The 25,330-nt window shown below is 40.5% G+C and overlaps 1 protein-coding gene across 12 annotated transcripts in view; it reads left to right on the forward strand.

The window, feature by feature from the left end:
- Positions 1-25,330, forward strand: part of LOC118418843 (teneurin-3-like) — a 186,709-nt gene that overhangs the window by 57,141 nt on the left and 104,238 nt on the right. For all 12 annotated transcript variants that reach the window (XM_035824906.1, XM_035824922.1, XM_035824921.1 and 9 more), the window contains one exon: positions 8,417-8,510. The gene's annotated coding sequence lies outside the window, so the exon portion shown is untranslated. The remainder of the gene's footprint in view (positions 1-8,416; positions 8,511-25,330) is intronic.

Here is a 25,330-nt window from a genome sequence, read left to right on the forward strand (position 1 = left end):
GGGCATAGTCTATCTGTTGTATAGTGTGTGCAACTACATGTACGTGTATGCTACCCAACTTGCTATATTAAAGTGACGAGTGCTAAGTGGAGAAGGTGCATGTGCCATTTTGAAAGGATAAAATGGACTCGGATTTGAACCCATGACCTCCTGAATGCTAGGGCTAAGTAGAAAATTTATGCCTTGGCAGAGGTTTGTGCCTAGGGAAAGTTTTGATACTTTACTAGCCTACTCCTTTTCGTCCTAGTTGCCTTTCTCTTGTCTATCACTCCACATTTCTACTCCTGGTTGGGCATGCAGCAGTTTCCTGTAGGATTAACCTGCCAGTAAACACCTTATCATAACCAGTCAAGATCATCCTGGAGTGACCCTTCTTTGACCTGCTCAAGTTTTGTGAAAACTTCTAAGGCCTGTTCTTTCTGTTATCTGATTACCTGCCAAGCCTTGTGCTTTCTGGCAATGGTATTAATAAGTTTTCATCTTAATTAAGATCTTAGATTAATATAGAAGTTATGTTTGATGTATGGTAGCAAATATAGCTGTAAGCATGATGAAAATGACGTGCCTTAATCAATTTATAGTTTAATTAGAAGAGATTGATATGGGTTGTTAAGGATGCCAAATGTACAATTCAGCAGTTTTGGCACTCCTATTCCTTTTCTGAAAATAGTAAAATGTTAAATCTGAATTCAGAAGGTAAAAGACTTCAAACTGTAATATTTTACCCAGCCTGAAGGAGAGCATCTGATACGATAATGTCTTAAGCCCACTTGGAGCGATTTCGGGTTTACGGAAAAGGCTGGGCTGTCTTCCTGGGCTGTCTACCTGGGCTGTCTACCTGGGCTGGCTATCACGTCAGGCTACTTGGACCTACGAAAGCCCATTGGGACAAAAACTGTTTTAGCAGTAGGGTTGTTTGTGCTAAATGAATACGCTATGCGTGAAGGAACTGTATTTGAATGGGCTGTATGTGAAGGAGCTGTGTTTAAAGGAGCAGTGTGTGAAGGGGCTTTGTGTGAAGCAATTGTGTGTGTTAAATAACCCAGATGTTCTGGGTTCAAATCAGTTCATATGCCACCGATCTTGTGCCGTTGGGAAGGGCTATTAACACGATTTATTGGGCTGATTGGATTAGTCTGAAGACTGGTGGCTAGTTTGTCAAAGGCGTCCAGGAGCCATTCTTTAGTGGCTGTCAGGGTCCTTCTACGCCATACATGAAGATCGACAATTGAATCGTTACTAAAATTGAATTCTTTTCGTTCGAATGTTCTGTCGAAATGTTGCATTGCTTACAACAATTGTTTCCGTATAATAATGAATTTTCCTAGATCTTGTAGCGCAAGTGAAATGTTTGTATTTAACAATACGGATACCTTCGACGCCAGATGGCGCAAACAGTGCCATTCATTTGTAAGTAGGCTTTTCAATTCATCCAATACCATTGTGCAGTCTGTGCTCAGGTCCGACTCTTTTTACCACAATTCTTTCTTCCCCAATCTCTGGCGGCGCCTCTATACTTAGTCATAATATTTTCATGATGGTCTAAAATGTTGTACATATTTTATGTTTTTCATGTTTGTCCAAGTGTCTTATGGGCCAGTTAGGGCCTGAAATAAAGTAAAGTAAAATGCAAGGGTCTAGAACTGCTGCCATTCGGTGCTAACGTGACCTCAATACGACAGCAATTACCCCAGGTGTAGCCATAGGACTTAAGGTTTTGAACCACCTACACTGGGAAGGAAGGACCCTAGTCTTTTCCGTAAGTCATTTGCCCTATCTGAGGGACCCTTATAATTACCGAAGATAGGTACTCTTTATAAGAGCCCTTCCCAAGTGTACAAAATCGGTGGCATATCAACTGATTCGAACCCAGAACCTCTGGTTATGTAACATACACAGCTCCTTCAAACACAGCTGCTTCACACACTGCCACTTCACACAACTCATTCACATAATAACACACAGAGCTTCTTCGCTGAGCACAAACAACCCCTACTGCTAAAACAGCTTTTGTCCCAATGGGCTTTCGTAGGTCCAAGTAGCCTGACGTGATAGCCAGCCCAGGTAGACAGCCCTGGTAGACAGCCCAGCCTTTTCCGTAGACCCGAGCGATTTCAGCTCTTTTCCTCGAAACCCTGGCAGACCAAGTGATTGCTGTGTTAACAAAAGTGTAATACAGCAAATATATGTGTGTAGGTGTTTTTTTTTTCTTCATTTCTCTCATCAAATGCTATCCTCAACAGGTAACTGGTTGCAAGTCATTTGGGGAGTGTAAGTTATAACACATATTTGGCATCCTAGTACAGGTATAATCAGGTTATCTAATCCAAGGTTTTTCATATTTAAAGAGGTAGGCATGTAATATTTTATTGTTCTTTAGATTAGCTAGCCACCCCTTGTGATTTTTTCCTTCTCAACTTTTAGAAAATATAAAAGCTGCACTGGCCTTTGTGAAAATCAATAGATGCACAGTGTACAACCATACTAGAGAGTGAATATACTAGTCAGACTTATCTTTTCCTTATTTTGTTCATTTGCATCAGTTCTACTTTATCTGAGATCCAAGGAAACAAATTGGTGTGGCCTCGCAGCATGTGGCCTCCTGGTCACCTCTGTCAGTGGCTCTCCATTAGAAGTGTTTATACAAGTTACATAGCGGACACCACCTTCTTAGCATATGCTGAAGTGACCTACAGGGATTTTCAGAGGACCAGTGGGTACAGCCATTGAGCAGTGAGAGCACCAGGGGTGAGGAACCTTCTATTTACAAAGGATCATTTGTTTTCACATTTATGGTTTAACTGTACGTAAAGGAGACCTACAGTTCTTGTGTACAAGGTGAGTTGGTACCTTGAATTTCGAATGTCTTTCAGTGATCCTTCATGGGAATTTGCCAGATTGAAATGTACAGTAATACCAAGTATAATGGCTATTTAAGGAGGCCAGTAGATCCACTAGTTTTAAGGTAATTAAGGTAGTTTTGTGTAAAATGAATTTCTTTTGTTTTTGTAGTCTGCCCCCACACTACATTACATGTAATATGTATGTTCTGTACTTAAGTCACACAAAAAAGCCAGACCTTTTGTTGCATGCATACAGAAATACCCATAACATCAAATGCCTGCATGCCATGTTCATTTATACTGGTAGATGGAAGATGCCACTTAACATAGTAATAGTCTCTATTTATTGTGGGAACTTAGGTACACTAAGTTTCATGAAGATTGCGAAGCTACCCCAAAGCATATTCTAGTTTGCTATCAGCCATGCGCTGCTGCTTCGCTCAGTAAATCCTAACCTGTAGGCAGCATTTATCACTTGGATTTACAGGTGTTATGGGCATCATTTTCTGCTTGCCCTGGAAGGTACAGCCATGGGTCACGAGCTCCCTTTATTGTGATTCAGCCCTACGAGCCTTAAGAAGCCCAGGTTATCCCCCAGCCATATGCTCTATCCCTGTAGGTCAATAATATGCATAGGAAATTTCTGTCATGCCTGCCAAGCAGCCCTCCGTGTGCCATTTAATCAAGATTTCTTATAGCCAGATTAAAGATGACAATTCCAGGCAGCTTATGAAGATACTGGCGTTCTTGACCCTTGCCTCGATGTAACGTCTTTAAGGGTTTTATTACCTTCTTAGGAAATGACTTTAGCCCTGCAAGTCAGTTTGTATAATTGATCTGCTAATCTGCTCGGTCAGCCTCATACTTTTTTTCATCACAACACGAGCTTCAGACTTGCAGTGTAGGTGAGTGTGACTGTCATGTTCTGCAATGAAGTTTGCTTTAGAGGGAAGATTTAAATGTGCATATTGGTCAATTGTTATCCCTAAATCTAGCCAGCCTGTTTATTTTCAACACCCAGGGTTGATGATAATTATGCTGTGCCACAGTCCCTTGGTACTGTGAGGGTTAAGATGGATGATGATGAGGAAGGTGGGATTTTGCGATTTTAGTTTGACCCATAATTAAAACATTATCGGCTTATACTTGGATTCCTAAACATTATTCTCAGTGTATGGCACAGCATTTGCATAGTTTAATCTTTCTTTTATGATTGTATCCCAAATCCTAATATTTAACAGTTTACCAAGGTTAGCGTCCGACCTTAAGGGATAAGACATGTCACACATGTAGCAAAGAGGAGGTAGTTTGGGGTAAACTTGCTGCTACACTCATTCTGGTTTCTGCTTAAAAATAGAAAACTGTCTGTAGGGCAACTTGGAAAACATTTCTGGCCTGGGTCCAGGAATAAGAATCTAGATACAGGCTATGACCTCTTTAGAATGGACCTGATGTATTCCTCCATGAGCCCAGCTTCTTCAGAACGCTCATCTAGCCAGTTTAACCGGTCCCTGTCTACGTGGGGTCTTAGTGATAAAGTATGGAGGGGAGGAAAGGTGTATGCAGGTCAATTGATTGGAGTGCTGGTGTTTGGGAGATCAGGTGGTCCGATGGGCAGCGGAATTTACTGGTTGGAGCCGTCCTGCGGCCTTGGATTATCTTGTCTCTCAGGTCGGCAAGCAAGTGTGTAATGGGAAGAGGGTCGGGGCTTACACAGTCATCAGGGTAGCTGGTGAGGATAGCAGGACCTGCAGAGTGCTGGGGAGAATGGAGATGGGTAAGCTATAATTATCACAGAATAACTAGAAATCTTGCTATCCATAGATTTTTATGATTGTCTGTAATTTGCTACACTTAAGATGGGCCTTTTTCCACGGTAAAATTCCTTTACACAACCAAACACAGACTAGCTGCAGTTTGACGTGGGGGTGCTAGGGGCCAACATGTGTAAGCCTAAAATGTTTTCTTTAACCAGTGGTGCATTTAGCTTGCTGTCAGCAAATGATAATTGATGAGTCATTGATGAGTCATTAGGTTTTTATGAAAGTCGGCTCGTGGGAAAATGTTCCAAGGGAATATTGTTAGTTAAGACAGAAACGTCTCATTGAAGACTTCATACATTTTCACTGATCTGCATCCTCTGGAGTATTGACTTTTCTTCTTTAGCTCATACCTCATTGACTTCTATATACTTTGTGTTATGAGCTTCTCAAAAAGGAAAGGGTGTTTTGGAGTCTGTTATGCTCTTTTGTAGAGGGTATTTGGAAAATTCAATGTTGCAGTCATCTAGAAAGAAAACAAGATTCATTTAATTCAAGTAAAAGGCTGGAGTGATGATCAATATTGACATATATGTTGTATATATACCTCCTGGAGTCCATCATTTGCAAAAGTCTGAAGGAATCCTTTTTTAGGTAGACCAGACTATCCCAATTTGTTGTGGAAAAGGAAAACAGGGTTTCTCTCTGCTAATAGAGAGCTGGGTGACTTACTCAGAGGGATTTGGGCATCAAAGTCTTTTCATTACAGTTAGCCAAAGATAAGCTTTGCGCAGCTGTTTGCCAGGCAGATTTGGGGAAACTGGGGAGCTTAGCTGAAAGTGAGAACTTCTGTTTGTTTGAAAACTAGATTACGGTCTCTTGTAGTTTAGATTAAAGGGTGTGGCCAGCAGACTGTGTCTGAACATGGGCTCTTACACAGGATTCGTTGTGGGGATCTTCGTCTCGCCAAGAGAAACAACTGCCAACTTAAGAAATGCCAAGCACTTGTGGGGAAACCATCTTTCTAGTGGCTTTACCTTTCTAGAAAAATAACAACATACAACACTCCTTTGTGTCCTAAATTTACCTTTAGAATAGCTAACATTTCAACGAAGCTATAGAACAAAGATAATGGCCTTAAGAGACCTGCTGACCCCAGTTTGCAAAAGAAGTCAATTGGGCACGAATCTGACATTTTTGGCTCATAGAACTTGTCAAGGTCGATCTCCTTGAGGTGGACATTTTTAGATGTAAGATAAAGAGTGGAGAAGGAGATGGTTTTCCTGTTGTTTGCTGGATACTGCTGGCTTTGTGTGGGTCCTGCCAAGTGTGTCCACTCTACAAGACTAGCCCGGTCTTACCTCAAGGGCCTCTCTAAACTTCCTGTTGCGGTGGTGTGGTGGTGATAATCTGTGCTGAAAGTGGCCAGGTTGGGGGGAGATCTCGATCTTCAGAATTTTCCCAGGGTTTTTACTTTATGACAATACTAATTTCTTCACCCAAAGTAGCTAAGTGTAATAATTATTTTTGGAATGTCTGTGTATGCTTCTGAAGTATGCCATTGCTAATTTTGTTTGTGGCACAGAAGAGTTGCTAAGCAGTATGGGTAAGGAGGTGATGTCTGCCATCTCTGTTTACTTTGATCAGGATCAAGAAGGATATGATAGTAATCTGGGGGAATTACTTTGTGGGTATCAATGTAAAGAAACTTGAATCTGACAAAAAAACATAGTTCGGTTAGTATATTGTCAAGATCAGAATTATACTTTGTACAGTCTACTTGGTTACTCTACTTCAATTTCAGAAGTGCTGCAAGCAAGGAGATATATGGCATTACACTTAGCTTGTCTGTGTAAAATACTAGTATATGTCTTGCATGGACAGCGCAGTGAATCAGATTTATCAGTTTTTATTACAAGATGTCCACTAAAAAAAGCGTTCCATGGAAAATGTACAAAATATATGGCATAACGAACAGAAAAAGACGGAAGCCATATATCTCCTTTTTCATTACGGCCTTGCTTGGATCAACATGTAATAAATGACACTCCTTTGACTTCAATCTAGTGTCTACCCTTTTTATTTCTATTCTATTACTCTCCTCTACCCATTTGTAACAATCGTGGAAACATTCTCTCTCGGCGTTTTCAATAGAATAGCCTCCAGCATTCTCCTTTAGGCCTTCACGGTAAAGCTGTGCTTTTGAGTCCAGTATTATCATGTTGTGACACCTTGTTGCTAACCATGAGTCATTACCGTGAGGTAACCTGTCTTTTGAGGGAAGCAGACAGGAAAAACTGTGTGGAGGATTACATGATAGATGTAGCATTTGAATGAGAGAATTCAATTGCACCTATACCATAGAGACAGATAACTAGGTTATACATGCATGTACTAGTCTGTACACCCAGCTCTTTCAGGGAGTGATCAACTTCACAATGGGAAGATGCATTGAAAATTTACCTTAGGAGGACAGTTTTACAGTTTTCCAAGACCAGTATTCAAGCCTATTATATCCTAAAAGACTTGATATCTTGATAGCTTGGAATGTCCTAAGAGGGTCATTACATTATATTATAGTCCCAACATTCATAATTGTAAAGGGATATTCATATCCTGATTCTTCCTTCAGTTTTTATCTCTTCCTACTTCTAGAAAGTCATTGTCAGCAGCTAATGAAGAATATTATTCCTAGTTTCCTATATAGGATAAAACCATCTTCTACAAGACTACATGACTAAATTTAACATCTTCTCTAAGATTTGTTTGAATAAGTTTCTAATTTTTCAAGATTACACTTTACAATTCTCGGTATCCATAGAAATAGCTATAGCACGTATTCTGGAAAGTAATTTTGGTTATGCTATTACTTTTGTAAATGATATTATTTCCCTTGAGCACTTTCTTGAGTTTTGCCTGAATGAGCTGTGCATTGCATATATATAGACTTGTTTTGAAGGTGAAAAAAGATCCTTTCATGTATTTGGCAAGCCTCTCATGTGCAGAGACAAAATTAGCCCATTACTCAGTGTAAGCATGAGTAGATAGGACAGAAGAAACAGCAGGAGAGGAATCTGTCTTCCCTGTGCTAAACTCTGCTTTGCTGTGTGCTATCTGTCTGCACTATGCAGGCATTTCATGCTTTACAATGATATACAAAATGTGCACACTTATCACTGCGCACGGACAAGGGACCGTACAAATCATTCCCCCAAAGCCATTAATGTGAGTCTATAAAGGAAAGTAGAAATAAATGATACCATAGGCACACTTCAATACCTCCTTTTCCCTGTGTACAAGCCTTGAGGCAGAGAGAAGCTAAGATTGCAGGAACTTCACACCTATTGCCAAATCCGAGGCTATCTTTCTAGGACAGCTATTGACTCAAAGTCAGGTGAAAGCCAAACTGGATTCTATTCAAACCTGCTAGTCTAGAAGCTAATGTCCAATATATGTCCACCTTTGATAGGCTGGAAGGCTTTCACAAATAGGACATCGAGCCAGGATCACTTAAGCAAGATGCATTAGCCAATCAGCCCTGTGATACCAACCAGTTGATATCGCGAGCTCACAGAAAGACCTGCAATAATAAGAAAGCAGGAAATGGGCACCTGGGATTTGTGCGAGTCTTCTGATCCAAGCTCACTGCTGTGATCGCGCAGCTTTGAGCCATATAAATTGCAGGATATGTGAGTATATACAAGGGTTTCATGTGGCAATATACTGTATATGTAGGAGCTTAAGTGTCGGTAATGCTCTGCTACAGCAATATATTTCCCTTCAATATTACATCATGGATTTGCCTCTCCACAGGTATTCCCGCTGATGACTACAGTTGGAGCAGGGAGGACAGAAGAGGTGGATGCACCTGAGCTCATTTCCTCAAGAAGCTTTGAGGCAAACACAGGTGAGATCATGCTTCTTCTTTTTGATATACTGCCAGAAAGGTTGAGTTTCCTTATACGTTGCTGCAGGGTGTCTAGATCTAAAGCTAGTAATCTTTGAAATCACAAACAAGGTTTTTTTCCCGCGCATTTTTAGTCGACACGAACAATTTATGACAGTCGTATGAATGCTTGTAAATGTAGTCATTTTATGGAGAGATATGAGTTGTATATTATATTTAAGACTTTTTATGCCCTAAGGTGTTGCTATTATTCCGATTCAGCTCAACTGTGATGAAAGGTGTTATCTCAAAAGGAGAAAATGAATTATACTGTGTCAACAGACAAAGCCTTTGGTATAGTAAAGTACATAGGGAAATACAAAAAAAATATTCTATATCCCCCATAGGCCTTGCAGTGCAGGTAGGCGTAATCCTAAGAATGTGTGGATGGTGCTGATAACTCAGTGGTTATTCTGTCTGGTGGGATGCCTGCTGTGCAGTTGCCCATAGGAGAATCCCTGCCACAGCTCTGTGATGGAAATGACTGTTAGCAACATTGCTCTAACAAAAGTTAGGAACAGATGCTGTATCTAAATGTAGCTTCCAGCTGTTTTAGCTATGGTTGTATTTTTTCTGTCTTTCTGGTTAGCTTTGTAATGTAAATGATATTCCAAATATGATAGGTAGCAATGGATGCTTTATCTTGATTTATATTACTGTAGTACAGAACTGGAATGAAATATAGAAACAGAATCTGCTGTAGTTTCTAGCCTCCAGTTGTCTAAGTTATGGCATGGTGTGTTCTTAATGTCTTATGTGGAATGATATCAAAGTTTCCCTCAGCCTTGCTGCTGTGATGTGAGTTACTTTGCTTATCAAAACAAAGTTGCCCTTAAGACATTTTACTTCACTGGAGTTCAGGTTGACTGTTGTTAAAGCTTTGTTTTATAGTGAAACCTTGATAGAATCGCAAAAAACGCCAAAGATTAGACAGCATGGCCATCAGTGTCCACTAAAAGCTCATGTGCATGTTTTCTTGTTGCAGATAACGAGATGTCAAATTTTATCCCTTGACAAGTTGATTTGTTACGTTATGGAAATTAAAGGTTGAACTTCACCAGATGTCTAGTCTTCCTCAGGATTCCTGGCCTGTTCGTTGACATGATCTATAATGTGTTGTGCAATGATTCATGGTTGTATCTACTGTCAATAGCCTGAAGTGAGAAGAGCTTTTCCATGTTGTTCATTTATAACTAGAAGGGCAACTTTATCATAGCTGTGATAGCATGTCCTACAGGGAGAAGGCTAATATAAAACTTGACAACCAGGCTTTTAAAGTTTTCTCAAGATAATGCAGTGACAGGCCATTTATGTTTGGTGCCTTGATATTTATACCTTAAAGCAAGGACATATGTCTTCTAGAAGTCTTTTAAAAGGCTTAGTTTTTAGATTTTCAATTCTCAATGCCATCATTTGAGGACCAATTGTTACAACTGTATGGTTTTGATAATATGATAAGAGAAATGATATAGCTGAGTTGCTTTGACTCTCCACTTGCCACATATATTCATGTTTGTATTGAAAACTCAATGATGTGCATGCATGCTAACACTTTAAAATAAATATCAGCACAACATACATTTTGTAGTTTAAGTCATATCTGAGGGAGCTGCTTTTTTTATTGGTCTCTTGACATTGTGAGCTGTTTGAAGTTGACAGGTGACTTACTAAACAGGGCTGCCTATGTGAAATAGGTTTTGGAACATTTCCAATGTACTTGGGCTTGCTTCAACATTTCTAAGGATCTGGGGAGAGCTATATGTAATTATTTTTCCTCTCTGAAATTACACAAATGGATTTTGGTGAGCGCCTTGTGTAAATTGATAGTCTTATGCATGGTCTGATATTTCTCAGTCCTGTCAAAACATAGCTCCTGGAATGCAGTACACCACCCAGATTGTTGGGCAGTCTGGACAGAAAAATGTTTAAGTCACTGGGTGGCAGCAAAATGTTATGACCTTGATCTCTCTGGAATCTCAGTTCAGTTCAGTCAATGCCTACACTTTGTGTAGTAGTTGGTTTGTCAAGCTGAGAGATTTCGAAGGCCTCCATTCCCTCCCAGATGCAAAGAAAAGCTTGTGAGGTTAGAAAAAGAAATGGAGAGTTGCTACATCATGAGAGTTAATAGCTTCTCCCACACATAACCTCCCTCATGTAACACAGAGCATGCCTATTTTCAGGGTCACCAGTTCCATTTCCAAAAGCTCCCTGTAGGTCTGCTTTTTCCTGGTATCTTTTGGAGCAGGTGATGCTCACAACAACATGATGTAGATCTTGCTTCTTCAGAATCTGCATATTCTTACCGACTGTAAATATTTCCATTGTTGGCACACAACTTGCAAATTTGTTAGTATCTTACCCTTTAAAAAAGAAAAAAAAGGCTGAAATTAAGGGTAATGTTTGAAAGGAATCACAAGGTCTTAAGCTTTTATTCTTATCCAAATACACCAGGTGTCCCATACTGTACTTGATGAGTGTGTTAAATTTCAATGTTTCATCGTTTGGAAAAAAAGTAGAAAATGAAAGAGTTGGGTGAAAAATTAGTGCAAAGGATGATGTAACCGGCCAGAGAAACTGTTGTCCATAGCTCCTGTGGCAAATTTTATTTATTCTAGTCAATTAAACAGAGTTTACAGGAGGCTACTATTAAAACTAGACTGTCAGGTAGAAACTATGCTTGTTAGCAACCACAGACATTTGAGATGTTGGGTTCAGTGACCCCTTCTGCTGTTCTGTGTTGTTTGTTGTCAATCTACCTGTTTGAAGTAATGGACCCCTCCCCTGTGGTTTGCACTGCTGAGCTAGAGCCAGTTAAGTCATGATTTATGTACTGCAGCTGGCAGTTCCTGCAGGCTGTTGTTGTTTAATAGTTGGAGACTCTCATCCTGTTTTGTTGTCCTGCGTTATGAGATAGAGATGCCATTAGTTCTTAAAGGGTACAAAATGTAGTTAGTACTCCATTTCTGTTGTGTATAGGGCAGTGCATCACTAGATTGTGTGGCAAACAACAGAGTTGACGGATACAGATTTGCAGTGTTTTTGTCTAACTTAAACTGAATGTATGAGCATTTTTTGCACTGCAACTTTCCGCAAGAAAACATTATTTTGTCAAGGTAGATAGCCTCTCCTCAGCTTACTGTTTAGTCAGCATTACTCCCAAAGTGTGGTTTAAGTATTTTTCAAACTTCAGAGATCATGGTTTCGAGATTTTGTTTCCCTTTGATCACTGGATGAGACTTTTAGTATAATGGATAGGCAGTTTTGATGGTTACTAATTCTATGAGAATGTGCCCTTTTTGTTTTGTTTTGTCAGTAAACCTTTCTTGCATATTACATGTTCTCTAATGGACTCCCAAGCCCCCAGGATTACAAAACTTCATAATGTGGGATCAAAGAAGGATGGAATTGGATTTTGTCCAAAAAATCTTGCGGCTAATAGTTCCCCAGACATCTTACGCTGCAATGGGGAAGATTATAGCATTAAGAGCAGTATGAATTATGTCTTTAATATCTAACTTGGCAGGACATAATCTACTTCAGACAATGATAAGTTTTACATCAGATACATTGATACACAGATATACAAATTCCAACTTGAAGGAGGATTTATCTATATTACATATTTGTAGTGAACTTAGAGATACAAGCTTCTTCAATTCTTAATGTGATATCACAATGAAATATCTCTTTATTGTATATCAACCATACTAATTTCAGTTGTATCAAGAATTCTGTGACCATTTAGATGCACATATATTAAAAGGGAAAGAAAGAATGAACGATGGGAGGCAGACAGAGGGAGGAAAAGAGAGAAGGGAGGAAAAGAAAGAGAGAAGACATATGAGAACTCCTTAGCTAAAAGGATAGAATAATGGTGACACAAAAGGCATAAGATATCAAAGGCATTCTTTGCTCAAGGACAAGGGTCATACAGCCTGCATATCGTATCATCATACACGGCGTCCTGCACTCATGATCAATGCTTCTCAGCTTGTATCTGCACCTCACAGCCATCTGCCGAGTTCTGGGGGGAAGTTGATCAATGGACCAGCGTCCCAAGGGTGTTGATATCATCCCAGACCTCAGAGTTATTGATCGTCTTATCATCCTGCAAAAAAAAAAAAAAAATCAGGCAGACTGTAGACATGGAGCTGAATTATTGATAAGCACTGCTGGACTTGTCTTTCTGAAGTCACTTCTTTGATTTTCATATACGTGCAGTCGGCATCTAGAGGCAGAGTGCAGTATGCCTTTGATAGATCTAGATCCTTGGAAGTTTCTACAGGTGATGATGTCTTTGGCCGTGCATTGCACCTTCGGTAAGGAGAAGAAAACAGACTTGAGGCTGTAGGTAAGGCTGCTTGAATGTTGTTAAGTGTTAAGTGTTAAACAGATTTTCGGCTCTTTTTTTGTCATATAAATATGCAGGTAAATATCCAACACAAAAATTGGACTCAGCCAAATTTTGGATTGAACAGCACCAGTCTTTGTCAAGGAATGAATGAACAATCCACTGCCGCCGTGATGTCACGTTATGCAGATAGAACATGTGACTCAGTAAGCAATGGATCATAGGTTGCAGGAAGTCTATGGCGCCCACGGTCTCTGTTCAGGGATGGTTGTAAAGCTCTGATGTACTACTAGATGGCTTCTTCCTTCTAGCGAAGAAGACTTGCTGACCTTACAGCTCATTACTTGAACATACTGTCATTGTTGCATTACAAAATGAGCATAGTCTAAATAAGTTAGTGAATGTCCTTGGCATTAACTGTGGCAAGGACTTTTCTCAGTTCTAGGAACATATAGCTCAATTCTTTATGCATGCCCATCTCCTGGCTCTCAATCCTCCAACAGTCAACAATTCATCTAACTCACATCGCTCATCCAGAATGTAGAACTCTCACGCTTCTAACCTACTGGGTTATCAGTCATATACCACTTCAAGTGTGACAATGATGAATTTGTTGGCACCGACAGTTACTGGCCTGAACGGGGAATAACAAATTACTTGCTTGTAAGTCACCATTCCTGGCCGGACAACTCTGTCAGCCATCGTGAGGTTTACAGGCAAAGAGGTTTGGTTTTGGTTTCAGGGAATTTTGACATTGATGAATGAAGGGACATCATAGAGTTGCATCCAAATAGAGACACCTGTTCTCAGGTAGTCGGTGTAAGGGTTACATTAAACCAATTCCTTATCATTTATTTAAAAGCTACCTAACTCTACAACAGACCCGAGACAGCCTGCTGATGTGCCCTATGAGGCAGAGACTGTCATTCTTGTATAGGACTGTTTGGTCATAACCAAAGATGCAGGGCTGATTTTGCCACAGTCATTGCTGACCAAAGGGGGCCATATATATACCTAACTAACCCAAATAGTATTGAAGCATGGATCTAACTATGAATCTTTATCAACTCTTCATTGAGCATGTCATAGGACCTAGTGGTTACAACGGTGAAAGTAAATCTACAGTACTTCTATGAACCAGTACATGGCTGGTAGTGCAGGTTAGGTGCAGGTGGGCATTGGAGATACCTGCATAACTACAGTTTTATGTGTGCTAACCTGCATATGCAGGTGGGACCTTGAGCTCTGAGATGCATCCACAAATAAATGATGACTGTATCAGTGAGTGTTTTACAATGGACATGAGCGCACAGTCTTATGAGACACCTTCATGTGAAAGACAAATGGTCCGCATTTGATTGCTCCCTTTTGTGGCAGTATTCGTGTCTGCTATGCAAGGACACTACCCACTGTTGTGTATCATTAAATATTGAAGGGCTGTAAAAAAATAATCTCTGGAAATGATTTTGGATACCGTGTGACAGTTATAAAAGCCTTTAATGGCTAGGTTTCAATTGATCTCTTGCTACCTGCCCAGGATTTATCCAGCTATATTATACTTATCATTAAGAATTAAAGAATATCGCCTTTGCGTTTGAAGCTGAAATAGAAACAACGGTGCCAGGGGGAAAGCAGTTCGCGGTACGGTGACCCCATTATCTTGCACAATAGGTTCCTCCGAATCTTCGTGTAATGATGAATTATTAAGAAGCCATCTATAACTCTCTCAGTGCCTACAGAGAATATGGAAGATCTTGGATTTGCTAGAAAGGCTTTTGTACTTTTTTGATGATTGATATTTATATTGATCATAGAGGTTTTGATAATAAGTGTTGACTACTGTTATTGCAGCAACTAAATGGCCAGGCAAGGTGATGCTATAAAAGTTTGGAAGGTGGTGACGTACAGGACAGTTCAATAAAGATTAGCCTTTTAGTACCTAAAAACTTGAAATAAACAGCACAATGCAAAGTTTACTGCTTTTTAAGAAATTTGAAATCGTTTGTAACTTGAGATCTTGAAATCTTGACATTTTTCAGAAAATCTAGGATCTTTCAGATTTTCTTTTATTTTCGCCTTATTTTTATGACGCCTGATTAATGCCATTATTCTTTGTATAGTCTGTGTGACTCAAACTCTGCTGTCCTGGGCAGTAACTGGCCCCTCCTCATCTATAGGAGGCCGACTGATGTTGGGTCGGCTGCTTTAATTTAGTTTAAGCGAGATTTAATGAGGCTATGCTACGTGTGGCTTGGCTCAAGGCACAAAGCTCGGACCAATTGTCTTCATAGCCCATGTTAACGAACTACCCAGCATTGTAGCTTCTCCATCTTGGGCATTTGTAGACGATCTCAACCTTGTTGAGTCCCGACTGCTGTCCCAACCACCCAACATACAGGACGATCTGGACCATCTTTCAGGTTGGACTGAGGACAACAGCATGAAGCTCAATCCGGGCAAATGCAAAGTAATCTGTTTTTCCCGCATCCCACCACCACCTCCAGTTCTCAACATCAACGGCCACCAGTTAACAGTTGTCAAAGTAGCCAAGTGTCTTGGAGTTACATTTCAAGACGACTTGAGGTGGGACACTCACGTCACAGAAACATCCAAGAAGGGAAACCAGAGGCTGCACATCCTATGCAGACTACGTCAATTCGACTTACCAACCGAAGACCTCGTAACGGTATATACATGTTACGTCCGCCCTGTGCTGGAGTACGCCGCGCCACTCTGGCATCCGGGCTTGACAATAAAGCAACGTGATCAGATCGAACGCATCCAGCGACGGGCTACCGGAATAATCCTGGGCAGGAAGTTTTCTACCTACGCTTTAGCATGTGAAGTTCTCCAACTGCAAACACTGGAGGAACGCAGGGTCAAGCTTTGTGTAAAATTCGCCAGGAATGTCCTCACCTCGGACCTCTACAGGGACTGGCTACCACAGTCAAGAGGTGATGTTAGTGGTAGGGAGACAAGAAATGGAAATAAGCTTGACTACATGCCAGTGCGCACGAAGCGCTTCAAAACAAGCCCAATACCATACCTAACCCATCTCTTGAACGAACATGTGCTTAAATAGCCGGTCTTTGTACATATTGTATTACATGTATATTTATATTAGAATCTATTGTCTTAACCTTTTTAATGTATTTATTGATGGAGCAAATTGTTTTAATATAGTGGCTTACACGCAATTCAGCCTACGGCTGCGAGATGTCCACTCATATCTTAGATTGTAATTGTATTGTAATGTTGGTGCGATGGAAATTAACCAAGTTATATGTACAGTGCCATGGAAGTCTGCTTTATATAAGCTGTAGAAGTACCCTGTCAAAGTACCCTGTCCAGTCCAAAATTAATCTGCAAAACACCTTTTCTATCTTTTTAGTCCATAAAACCATTGAAGACAATGTTCGAAGTTCAAGGTGGACCTGGTGCTGTGTTAAGCTTTGTTAATTGTCTTATATAACAGTTTGTTTGTATTGGCTTTACTGAAATGATACAAGTAAAACACTTAGAATGGCCTGTCTCAGACGTTTAATACTCCACAGGTACACACAGTCCAAATATTGCTTTGAAATATCGATCACAAAGCACCTTCACTCTGGGGTGCCCTGGCATAAGCATATTTCTTGGAGATGTGGCATTAGTGTAAGGCTAGTGATAAATGTTTCCTATGCAGGAAGATTATGCCATAAGTCCACTTCCTCACCAGTCCATTGATTGCTACTTAGGAGGAGGATAAAAGAAGGTTCCAAGGGAGTCCCTTACCACAAGGTTATTTGTCTTGTCATCATTACCTCCACATGGGGCAACTACAGCAGGTGATCACTTTCCTTGACTGTCATTCCACAGAATACACATTTTTTGCATGATCTATGGACTATTATCTAACAGTTATGGAAGATGTATATCATTTATGAGAGCTTTTAACGTCTTTGGGTATTATTTCAGTGCACAACTATTTTTCAGATAGAGGTGTGAATCACTTATTTTCATTCTCCATTTATGTTGCTCTAATACGCTGATAAAGATCTTTTATATTTTTACTTGTTAGCCAATTTATTTTATTGATTCATATAAAAGATTTGTTATCTTCACTTTTGTTGTAGCCCAATGATTTGAATCATTGTCCCTAAAGTTTTGGCTTGTAAAGCAACCCAAAAGAAGCTTTTATTGCACACTTTGAGCATATACTAACTAGAATTGAGGTGTTTTTAAAAATTAACTGGCTAGTCTTCCCAGGCTAGTACATCAGGTCAATTGTTTATGCTATAGAAGTAAAACTTCTAAGTGGATATCTTAATAATTATCAGAAATAACTTTGTTTGAAATTTTTAATACTACACTTTCAGTTGATTATACAGCATAATGACATAACAAGCCATTAGATGTATTTACATGTAGGACTTAGATTTAGACTAAATTAGAGCTAGCATTTTGATTAGAAGTCAAATGTAATTGTTCTCCATCTATTGTTTTCTTTTTCGTTGCAATTAGCCTGTAGCAAGTTATTGCAATTATAAAGTTATCATTGTAAGCTGAGCTACTGCCGTATACCTACAAAGCTGATGTGTTACAATAGAAGCTGGTTATACAGGTTGACTGAACCAGAAGTGCTGTCGTGTTCTAGTCCTTGTTGTGAAAGACAGTGTCACCGTGATAAATCTGAGTCCTTGTAGCACAATGAGTCCTTAAAGACGTCGCTTCATCGTGCCATCCCTGTGATGAAGGAAGAAAGTCGTGGTATATCTTCAAAGGGTTCCAATCTCATGAGGGACTGGAGCTGTAATATAGTCGATAAATCCTGCTCGTCTTTATTGCCCAGCCTCGATTCCTCATGTCCCGGCTTGCGCATCACCCTGTCCAGCCTGTCAGGCTATGATTAGCCACGGGATCTTCCAGTCAATTTCCCGTTATCTCTCTTTCCCCTCACCCCCTGACCTGCACTCAATACCACAAAGCAGCCATTATTTCAACCTCAATAGCTCCAATAACAAGGCAAGGCGACTGACGACGATCCTCCGATGGTCTGTTCTCTGTCGCTGAGTGATGGCGCCGTCGACTTCAAAGCAGGTCAGAGCGAAGAGGAATGCGAGCTCTGGAGGAATGCAAGGGGGAAGATCCAATTTGTTGTCTTTCCTGTGGAATCTCTCTCAGTTTCATCACGAGTTGTCCCCTGCAGCAATTCACCTGGAAGTGCTTGGATAGTGCAGCTGCTGCAATGATTTGTTCCACTTGTTTCGGATCCTACAATTTTTAAGTTCTTCTAAGCTTGCCTCGTAAATCGAAGGAAATGAAATTGGCATTGCGTTTTTGATGCAGTTGCACTGGGCTTACTGAGTCATGATTTGTGCAGAGTTCTAATCTCATAAAAAAGGACATGTAAAGGACATTTTATAATGGCACCACCCCTGAAATCTGCATACAACATGTGCCAAGTTTAATGCTTGTATCATCATCTGAGCAATTTTTCAACAATGGCCAACTCTACAAGGGCTTTCTGTAACTGTTGGTTCCAAAATAGGAGGAGTTTAAGGTTGACTCATGTCGAGAATGGTATTTGTTTATTTTTCTAAAGAAAAGGAAGCAGCAAATCTGAAAACCAAGAAATTACAAAATGTAGTCTGTATGGCATTAGCAAGGCGGGAAGTTAAGTTTTCCCTCCCAACCGTTCCCATATCTTACACACAGACAAGTAGTCTACAGAGAGCTTATGTAACTGCATGAAAAAATCAATAGCTTATCTATTAATCCCTTTGATGAATTGTACCCTATGAGGATATTTCAATGCAGTACCTTTTAGGGGGTATCAGTTATTGAGTCAGCTTTGAGAGTTTTAAAGGCTTGGTCATGCAGACTGCACTGATAATCTCGGCTGATAATCAGAGAAAGATTGATGGAACTTTTCTTCCAATTTTTTTCCACCATGGAAGTGGTACCATTAGATGGGATCTTTTGATAGTACGAAAACTTTCTCATTGGTGCAAAAATAGCCTAATTAAATCTAGCTAATAGCAGCCCACCCAACATCTGCCAGGGGACGGGCCAGTTACAGCAGAGTTTGAGTTACACAGACTAGTACAAAAATAAAGCAACCAAGTTGTCATGGTTTAACAGCTAGCTGCAATCAATTAATCAATGAACCAACAGGTTGGTGGTTCCATTCCCAAAGCTAAGACTGGTTGCTGGTTAAGGATACTGAGTTGCATCTCAAACACTTCTGAAATTAGACTGAAATGACTTCTGAAACATGCTCAAGGCGGCTGAATAGACAGATAGTGATGACTATATTTCTTGACAATGCCAGCCGTTGCCAGTTAGCAACCTCATGACAACTGGAGGTTTGAACAATTCCTACGGCAGCCTGGGGAAAGCAAATATCTCCACCTTCCATGGGAAGTGGTCCTCTCAACACCTGCAGAGGTAGGATGCTCAAGGTCATGACCTTGGGGACGTCCGTCAGAGTAAGATGGATGACAAGTGCTGACTAACCGGACAGAAGGAATGTTTAGGGTAAACAGGTGGAGTGTTTGAGTGTTGATGATGTAGATGAGTGTTGCCTGTATGGCTGTAGGGTAACTTAGCCGCACCAACTTCTTCGGTTCTACAGGTTCTTGGGTTAAACCAAGGATACTGCTGAGCTGGAAGAACATCATGAAAACAGTGTCTGATGCTAAAGTCGGCACAACTTGGTAACATGTTAATTTCATTTTCATGACTTTGTCCTGAGATTTAAATATATAAATATATGGTGAACTGTATGAAATGAAATGGTGAGATGTATGTTCATGAGGACTGTGCCTGCATGGTGGGTAAAGGTTGCACAACTTGCACGTCTACCCTGGTACAAACAGTTTTCAGAGACTGGATATACATTATAGTTCATTTTCAGTTTTCCGGGGGCCTTCTTTTTTCATCACATCCACACTAAAACTTCAGTTGAAGAAGTCTTAGCATATCAGTTGGTGTATCCTAACCCTCTGTGAAAATTCAAGCGTCCGAAACTGCCAGGACGGCGTCTACAAGCGTCCAAAGGCGTCCGAGCGCGTTTCAGACGTTCTGGACGCGTTCATTGCCGTCCGAAACGGCCGCGGACACATCGTGAGCGTCCGTGCCGTTCTGTCAGTTTTTATGGTGAACGCCCGAACGGCTGAAAGACCTTCCATTGCCGTCGGAGACGGCCACTGATGGGGCTATAAAATACTTAGTCACCCGACGCCGGCAGACGGCTGCGTCTTTTCTTATGATCCCCACGGGAAACATGACGTTTTAACTTCTGCACATGCGCCAATTTCAGCGGGTGAATTCGAATTTCAGACCGTTGAACACTCCGGCGGTTGCAGGACTTATGTTCAGAAGGTGACTATTTCTGTGGATTTCATGCCCGTTTGTTAAATTTTGAGCACTTTTGGACCAAGGACTTCACGTCTAGACGTAGCAGCTAATGTTTGTGCGACATTGTGCTGAGGTTGGGTTTACGGCGATGACTGTATCCGTTATTTATACTAAAAAGAATGTACAAAAATTATTTGTCGTGCGCCGACAAGGGGGAAAAAATTATACTACTTACTCGAAGCAGCAAACCTTGGACAGCAGAAATCACAGATGTGACAGACGTCAAAAGAAGCAGCGGTTCTTCCGTTAGCTGATTGTCGATACTTTGCAGGCGCCGGTAAGTGAATACTTCGCATTTTATTCTAATTTTTTGTACATTCATCTGTTGCAAAGTTTACCGACGACTTGTTGTTACGGGTGCCCTCCCCACATACGCGAAGAAATGATAAAATTTAGGATCTTGTTTTGATGCCACAAAATAAAAAGAATTATGAACACGTTGTAGAATACTTGTAAAAACTAGAAAGGCCGACATTTGCTTGAGAGCACATGCAGCATATTTCAGCCAACTCCCTCCCCATGCAACAATAGACTATTCCAAAATCACCCATGTGCAAAAATCGAACACTTTTGTTTAAAAGTCATTTCCACTAATGACACATAATGAAACACCCAAAAATGAATCTTACGAAATTCCTAGTGCAAGAATGGACTCTTCCAGTGCACCCCATGTGAATTTGCACAATAGACCAGTCCAGAAATACTCCCACTGAAAACATGGCCAAGGTTGAACTAAGCAAAAAAGGCATGAAAAGGTAAAATAGACCAGTCCAAAAACACTTCCACTAAAAATGGAATATTGAATCATCACCTTTCTAAAACTAAATTTGAAAACATCCCCATGCAAGAATGGACTCTTCTTGCGATGCCCCTATATAGAGTGGTGCAGTCCAAAAATACATCTGCTAAAATTGGACTTGGACGTAATCACAAAGTCCCAAAAATGGATTTTAAAAATCCCCCCATGTAAGGATGGACTCTTCCAGCACAACCTATGTAAAATTGCAAAGTTGACCAGTCAAAAAATAACCACACTGAAACACTTTGACGTATCAAATCACCAAAGTCCATAAACAAATTTTAAAAAAATGCCCCCCTCCATGCAAGAATGTACTCTTCCAGTACACCCCATGTAAAATTGCAAAATAGTCCAGTTCAAAAATACTCCCACTGAGAGACATTATATAGTCAACAGTCCAAAGATGAATTTAAAAAATATGTACCCCCTCCGTGCCAGAATGGACTCATCCAGATAACACCGGGCTCACTGATTGGCTGCCAATCCCCTTCGGGATGTTGACTCAGGCTACGTGATTGGATGCCTCTTTAATCAAGTTACTAGTTTATATAGACATGTGCACATGCTGTCTTCAGGTGGGAGAGGTCAACGACCTCAAGGTCGTTGACCCTCTGGCCAGTGGAGAATTACCAAAAAAGTCCCCAAATATATCATTTTGAAGTGGTTTATGCCAGAAATTATACATGGGTCATTTGAATGAATATCTAGTGCACCTATTTACCAAAATGTAGGTCATTTGGTTACAAGACCAGGGAACAGGAGCCAAAAGCGTACGTTTTTGGTCAAACAATGGCCAAAAAATTCCAAAATTAAGCATTTTGTTGTACCGTATGCCAAAAGTGTTAATGAATTCATGTGCGCATATGTGGACAGCACTCCTATACCAAATTTCAGGTCATTTGGCTGTAAAATGGGGGTATAGGAGCCAAAAATGTCATTTTGGGGGTAAAAAATGGCAAAAAATGCCAAAATTAAGCATTTTGCTGTACCATATGCCAAAATTGTTCTTGGTTTTTTGTGGGCATATGATCAAGGCACCTCTGTACCAAATTTCAGGTCATTCGGCTGTAATACCAGGGTACAGGGGGGCAAGATGTACATAAAAATTGCAAAAAACATGAATAAAATCATTTTAAAGGAAGATATGAAAAAAATGAGAAAACAGCACCTGGGTATTGACCCACTCTACCCTTGTACCAAATTTCAAGTAATTCCGTCAAGGAACGACGGAGTTGAATCGATTTGAAGATTTGACAGGAGAAAGAAGAAGAAAGAAGAAACATTACGAATACAATATATTTCACCATACCTATGGTATGGCTGAAATATAAATATCTGTTGTTTCTATTAAGAATGATAATGCTGTTAAAATGTAGATTTAGACAACAGATAATCAGATAGCACCTACCGATTTTGCCGGTGCCAATCAAAATCTTAGTCGGCTCTTCCAACTACTTGGGGTTAGGAACTTATGAAACGGAAGACTTTATTTCGCTACCTCGAAATAAAAAAATGACTTATGATCTTTGTAGAAAATTTAACGTTATTTCACATTTATATATCCAGTCTTTAGCAAATACTGGTGCAATTAAAATTTACGATAGAAAATTTCAAACGTCCTGTATTTACCCTTGATGTTATGTGGGCTCGTCCATTCTGATGTAACGTGTCGGCACGGCGGCACAAAAAGCCGCGGACACGATTGAAAGTCGGATTGAATTTCATACATGTAGCAAAGTTTATCAAACGCCGCGAAGTATGTCTGAATTTACGAAGAAATTTGTTCAAGTTGCGTTTGATTTTAACTAAACCTGACGGCCCGGTCGTGGGTGGTCTTCCACTGCCTGGCTGAATATTTGTTTGTTTGGTATTATGTGGCAACGCTTGTCCCAACAGGCCATAAAATTATAGCCGTGACCGGACGGCGTCAGAAACGGCGTCCGGGCAGCCGTCTACGCACGTTCCAAATTAAATGCACCGGCCCGTTATGAGTTTCTACCGTACTGCCTGACTAACTAAAACTGTGTCTTGAAGAAAAAAATATTTTGCTAGGAGTTTGGCCCAGATATTAACCTTTAATGATATAGCGATGACTGCCTCTTGGCCTTTCATTCCATTTTCTGTCGAATTTTACGATCTGTACCCCCCGTGGGATGGCGTGGTGGAGGCTACCGCCCGTACCAGCGGCCTGGATTACGCCGTTTATGCCCGTCGTAATCAGCGTCCGATCCGTCCCATCAGCCTGGATTACGTCATTTACGTCCGTCGCAATCGGCGTCTGGTCCGTCCGCAGAGACGTCTGTTCCCAGCGGGGGGCCCGCCCGACGGAGTGCGGGAGCGTCCGGCTGCCCGCTTTCAGACGCCGTTTCGGACGTCCCGAACGTCCGACCGGACGCGTCTAAAGTGCCAATCTAGACGCGTCCAAGCGTTTGTTATGCCGTTCGGACCGTCTTGGACGTTTCGTCGGGCGTTCAAAAGCCCGTCCCATGCCGTCCGCCGCCGTAACCGTCCAAAGCGTCCCAATAATTTAAGACGCCTTGGACGGTTGTCGCAAACGGCGTTTTGCCGTCTGAGACGCTTGAATTTTCACAGAGGACGTCCTGCCAGGAGAGTTCATGCATAGGTGCAAAAACAACTCCAAGGCATGAGCTGGCCTGTAAAGATAGTGATAGTACTTAAAGTGGAGATGGATAATATGAAGTCCGGTTTACTATTATCTAAGGCATGGCATTTCTGTTAGAGGCATTTGATGGATGGGGTATGATGCAGACAGGAGTCTGTTTTGTCCATCTTCTCATCAGGTGTCTTTCAAAACTGCACCTGTAACTTCACCTTTGCTTCATTCATCAACTCAGCAAAGAAGGTTATGTTTAAGATGATGGCATTTTAGTTTGTTTCTAGACAGGCTAACTTAAGGAAAGGTTTGTTAATATGGACACATTCTTTATGGTCCTGATTTTTTTGTTTGTTTATTAAGAATCACCACCAATTAGATACAAACATCTATTCACTGATATGAGAGGTATTGTCTTCGAATACAATGGAATATGAATACACATATATTACAGTTCAGCATAGTTGATTACTGTGCATCATACATTATGCCGTATTACAGTTTTATGACTAAATATTGAATGCTCAGAACCTTAATGAACCTCAAACTCTAAAGAAGAAGTACAGACACATAACATTACCTTAATAAACATTCATTAGGTGATAAAAATGTCCCAGAGAGGTCAGAGGTCTGACTATTATTAGTTTACAACATTGTCATTTCCCAGGCTTGATTTGTAAACCTTACAATGGCCCATGGCAGCAGGCACACATGATTATGGCTCAAGTTAATTTCCCAACTGAGCTCGCCATTTACCTCATTAATATGAAAAGTTGTTAGATTAAATCCTCTGGAGGCGCAACTGTGCTGGAGTAATACATCAACGTCTATTAATGTCAATGCAAATGACTTCACTTGAGTTTCCTCTGGTGCAATGTATTTTAAATGACAATGCTTTGCTGTGTGAAAATAATATATTTGTGCAGGGGGTTGCTTGGTTCTATCAAACCTTTCCGAAACTAGTGAGTTTCAAACTGAATGATTTGACATCCGCTAAAATATGTAGTATCGTTTATGTATGACATACTTCATGTAAGATGCTTCAATGCAGGTAGCATGTTGTTAGTTTGTTACTGCTGCAGGAGTTAATTCTGTTGTTAAGCTGGATGCAAATCTATTCCATTGAATTGTAATATTGTATATAGCAAAGCCATTACTACAGATCATATGTCAGTAGTAGTAGTAGTAGTAACCTCAACATGATGTGTGCCCGACCTACATCATGTAACATGGACAATATCTGGTATATGTACATCATAATTGGTAGCGCTACATTACATGTTTCAGTATCAATCAGAAATTTAGTTGTTAAAGGGATTAGTTTTGTCATCCCTAAGCTACAATGCATGAATTAACAACTATAACGGGAGGTGCCCCAACACGGTACGCTTTTTCTTGCGCTCAAACTCATGGCGCTCCATCGCTATTTGCCTGAGAGTGGTCAAATTTTTATGACTGAATTTCTTACTCATAGATTTGAACAACATACTTGAATAAGAAATGCATTCATGTGGTTCATGAACCTTTCGCGCTGCGTGTTACAAGCGGCAAACACTGAGAGACAATTTCGTGTATGTAACCTTCCAATTTTGTGCTACGCTGGACAGTGTGCCTAA

Source organism: Branchiostoma floridae, chromosome 7, assembly GCF_000003815.2.
Source record: "Branchiostoma floridae strain S238N-H82 chromosome 7, Bfl_VNyyK, whole genome shotgun sequence".
NCBI lineage: Eukaryota > Metazoa > Chordata > Leptocardii > Amphioxiformes > Branchiostomatidae > Branchiostoma > Branchiostoma floridae.